Source organism: Myotis nattereri, assembly GCF_964212035.1.
Source record: "Myotis nattereri genome assembly, chromosome: 3".
NCBI lineage: Eukaryota > Metazoa > Chordata > Mammalia > Chiroptera > Vespertilionidae > Myotis > Myotis nattereri.
In genome coordinates this window covers 89,068,221-89,072,481 of record NC_138077.1, presented here as the reverse complement: position 1 = coordinate 89,072,481, position 4,261 = coordinate 89,068,221, and the positions used below count along the sequence as shown (strand labels likewise).

General features: G+C 59.0%; 1 pseudogene across 1 annotated transcript; it reads right to left on the bottom strand.

Annotated features, from left to right (window-relative positions):
* Window positions 1-2,309: 2,309 nt before the first annotated feature.
* Window positions 2,310-3,950, bottom strand: LOC308515408 (pleckstrin homology domain-containing family G member 5-like; annotated as a pseudogene). Its single transcript has one exon. The product of its transcript is annotated as a pleckstrin homology domain-containing family G member 5-like (transcript).
* Window positions 3,951-4,261: the final 311 nt, after the last annotated feature.

The window sequence follows — 4,261 nt, the reverse complement described above, 5'->3', positions numbered from 1 at the left end:
GAGGAAGGACTTCCACTGGTGCTCAGGCCACATCAACCTTTTATAGTCAGAGGTAAACAAGGTAGTGGTTACCATAGTTACACAGTTCTTGCGAGTTTCACTTGTTTTGTTTTGACCATAGTTACACTTCCTGCACTTCCCTCAGCCCATTAGCTTCCCAGATAAGATCTAGGGAGTATTATAAGGTCAAGCCTAATTATGCTAAGAGGACTGTGCCCTCTAAGCTGGGACTTGTTTGTGACTTTCCCAACAGGTCAGTCCGAGGCTAAACCATATATTGGTTCCCCACATAAGCTGACAAAATAGATCCAGTCATAGTAGAATGGAACAGGCAGATGAATTTCCAAGGGAAGGTGGGAGTGGGGTGTTTTGTGGGGAGTGATTAACTGTAGAACGTATATGCATAGAGCATGGACAAAGACAATAGTATGGTGAATGTCTTGAAGGGGTGGGTGTGGGGTGGAGGAAGTCAATGGGAAAAAACAAAAACAAAAAACAAAGGGGACATCTGTAATATTTTCAACAATAAAGATAAATTTTAAAAAGTTCCAACAATATTTTTTACAAAAGTAGGAAAAAAATTTCCTTGAAATTTGTATAGAACCACAGAAGATCTAAAGCAATCCTGAAAGAACAAAGCTGGAGACATCACACTCCCTGATTTGAAGCTACATTATAAGATACTAGAGTCCCGGTGTACTGATTCATGCATGGGTGAGGTCTCTCAGCCTGGCCTGTGCCCTCTCGCAATCTACAATCTGGGACCCCTCGGGGGATGTCCCACTGCCAGTTTAGGCCAGGCCTGCGGGGATCAGGCCTAAACTAACAGTGGGACAGCCCCCGAGGAATGTAGCAGTGCACCAAGCTGCAGGCAGCCAGGGAGGAGCACCAGCCGGGGCAAGGCACTGTGCCACTCACACTCATCCCTGCTCATTGCACCTGCTGCAGCTGCTCACCTGCCAACTCTGCCGCTTGGTTGGACATCCTTAGCGCTGCCAAGGAGGCAGGAAAGGTTCTCACAACTGTCAGCCCAGCTTGTGGCTGAGCAGAGCTTTCCCTATGGGAGCACACTGACCACCAAGAGGCAGCTCGTGTCTTGAGTGTCTTCCCCTTGGTGGTCAGTGCACATCATAGTAACTGGTCATTCCTGGTTGTTCCGCCATTAGCGTCAATTTGCATATTACCCTTTATTATATAGGACTACAGGCCAAGTGCACTAAATTCATGCACTGGGGATGGGTGGGGGGTCCCTTAGCCCAGCATGTGCCCTCTCGCAGTCTGGGACCCCTCCCTCCTTACTGCCCACCTGCTTGCTGCTTCCTACCACTCGGCTTGATGCTCCTTAGCGCTGCCGCGAAGGCCTTGGGTCTGCTGGGTGCCAGGCCTGCGGGTTTGTGTCTCTGATACCCCCAGCAGCCCCAGCACCTTGATGGCGGGGCTTGGGGCTGCGGGTCTTTGATCAGGGCCCCAGCAGCCCCAGCACCAAGGTGGTTGTGTCTTCTATCAGGCCCCCAGCAGCCCCAGCAGCCCCAGCACCGCCTAAATAACTTAAGGGAAACTTTATTTAGTCTTCTTTTAAAAGCAATCTAGTTTAAAAATGAGTTGCAGTTAAGAGAGAACAAAGAACATGGCACCTAAGAGTGAGGTAGACAGACAGAGGAGAGGCTGGGCACTGGTCAGGGGCTTACATGCCAACTGTTCTCCACCTGGGAAATGATGTAAAATCGGTTTCTTTAGTTTTCTGCTCAGTGGTCTTCTCCAGTGAGTGGAGTGGTATCTGCTCGCTTCTCCCTGGGGCCTGGCTCGGTGGTCGCCTTGGGGTCTGGCTGCGCTCCAGCGGGATCCGCAGGGGCTGCCTGCCCGCCTGGCCCTGTCCACACGTTGCTTCCTCTGAGTCTTCCGTGGGCACAGCCCCCGTCCATCACCTCCTCCTGTGTCTGCACCGCTTCCACAGGCCGAGAAAGAGGCCCACACGGAGTTCAGGTCTGCAAGGAGCTGGTGCTCTGCTTTCAGAACCTTCGGGATCTCCTCTTGCAATTGTTCCCTTCCATGATCTTCCCTCCCTACCTCCGGAGTCTTCCCGGAGCACTGCATGCCTGCCCTCCAGCAGCAGGTTGTCTTTGTGTGGCTTTCAGGGCAGCCTTCAGAGCCTGGTGGCCGCACTGCTGCCCTTCCACCTTGGGCGCTGGGCTTGAGGCCCGGCTGGGAAGGTGGGCGGCTCCCCAGCAAGTCCCACTGCACCAGGCGCATGTGCGCCCCCCGCCCCCCCCTCCACCGCACCCGCCAGGCATGGCGGCTCCACACTGTGCTCAGGGCCTGGGAGTTAAGCAGCGGGGTGGTCCCAATGCGCCTGTGGCTGTGGCAGCCAAGCAGAGTTCCGACAGGCTGCGGCTGGGGGCTGGGGACGCCCCCTGGGTGGCGGCTCCTGCCAGCAGCTGCAGGAGGCTGGCCTCAGATTTGGACTTGAGCAGGTAGGGCAGGCGGGGCAGCAGCTGGACAGAGTGGCGGCGGCGGAGGCGGGGCAAGGGCGGGGGTCAAGGGGCCTGTGGTAAATCTAGGGGCCGGACGCTGGCTCCACCACAGGGGCTGGGGTCGCAAAGTCTTGCAAGGAGGTGGGGGAGAGGGTGCCATAGGCAGAGTCCATGGAGCAGGAGCTGCCCTCCCCGGGGCCCAGGGCCAGCAGCTCGCAGGTCAGTGTGACAGATGAGGCGGTGGTACTGAGGAACATCTCGTCCGATTGGGAGCTGAAGGGGCCGCCCTTGAACTCAGTAGAGGAGAGTGTCTCCCCGGGCTCCAGCACCACCACGGCCAGGGTCTCCGTGGACCTGTCCGAGGCGCAGTGCTGGGGGTCCAGGCTGTTGCTGCTTTTGCGCAGGATGGTGGGGGAGCTGGCGGCGGAAGTACTACTCTCCCCACCCTCCTCTTCCTCCTCATCTTCCTCCTCCTCCTCCTGCTCCTCCTCCTCCTCCTCCTCCTCCTCCTCCTCATCCTCCAGGCTCTGTAGGTGCTGCTGGCTGCCCGTGTGCTCCTACGCATGCAGCCGCTGCAACTGGTTCTGGGCATTGTAAATGGAGTCCCCCCAGCCCTGGCACAGAGCCTGCCCGCTGGCCTGGAACGTGTAGGCCCCCACGGCGCTGTGGAACTTGTTCAGGTAGAGGAGGAGGAAGGAGCCAGGGTCCCGCAGCTCCCGGCACACGATCTTGTCCACCAGCAGTGGTGGCCTGATGACCCTGGTCCCCTCAGCCTTCTTCACTGCCTTGGTCACTAAGAGTAGGTCCGTGAAGAGGAAGCAGTGCACATCCATCTTGCTGTCCTTTCCCTCCTTCATCCTCAGGCTGCCCTCCAACAGCAGCTGACGCGTCTCCTCTGGGGAGGCACCTGGGATGGGCACGGTCAGGTCCAGGTGCAGAAATTCCTTCAGGAGCTTGTCCACCTCGTCGTTGCTACCCTCCACCACCTCGTAGGCGTCCATGCAGCTCACCACGCGGCCAGCTGCTGCTGCTCCTGTCGCTGCCGCATGCACGCGGTCACGTGGTGGATGAAGCGCTCCACGGAGCTGATCATGGTGATGACGGCCTCCTTGGCACGTGGCTCGTCCCTCTTCCTCAGCACCAACTTGAGCAGCAGCGGGTACTTGGTGAGCCGCTGGTGGGGCTTGGCGAGCATGTCGCTCAGCTTCAGCCGCTGGCACTGCTGGTGCTTCTCGGCCCACGTCACCGAGGCCTGGAAGAGGTTGTTGTCGCGCAGCAGGCTGCGCATGTACTCCAGGCAGCCCTCCTCCTCCATGCAGTACCGGATGTAGGGCTTGAAGAGGGAGCCCGACATCTTGAAGCCTTTGAGGAGGTCCCGGGCTGCAGCAGCCCCCGCGTGCGCAGCGCCTTCTCCACCATCGGTGCCATCACGCTGCCCCACAGCCCGCGGTGCAGACGCGCGATCTTGGGGATGTTGCTGAACAGGAGCGGGTCTTGGAGGTATCGGGACTCCTCCCCAGGGCGACCCTTTACCCCCTTTACCCGGGAGTCCCTGCCTCTCCATTCACCCTCTCGGCCAGGGGGGAGCGCCCTCGGTGGGTCCGCTGCTCTGGGCGCTGGGGAGGAGGAGACCATTGAGGGCGAGGCCCTGAAGCAGGAGGAGGCCCCAGAAGGCAGGCGGCTCCCCAGCACGTCCTGCTGCACCAGGCGCATGTGCCCCGCCCCCACCCATGCCCTCCAGGTCTGCGCAGCTCCACCCTGCACTCAGGGCCTGGGCAGCGCTCCAGGAG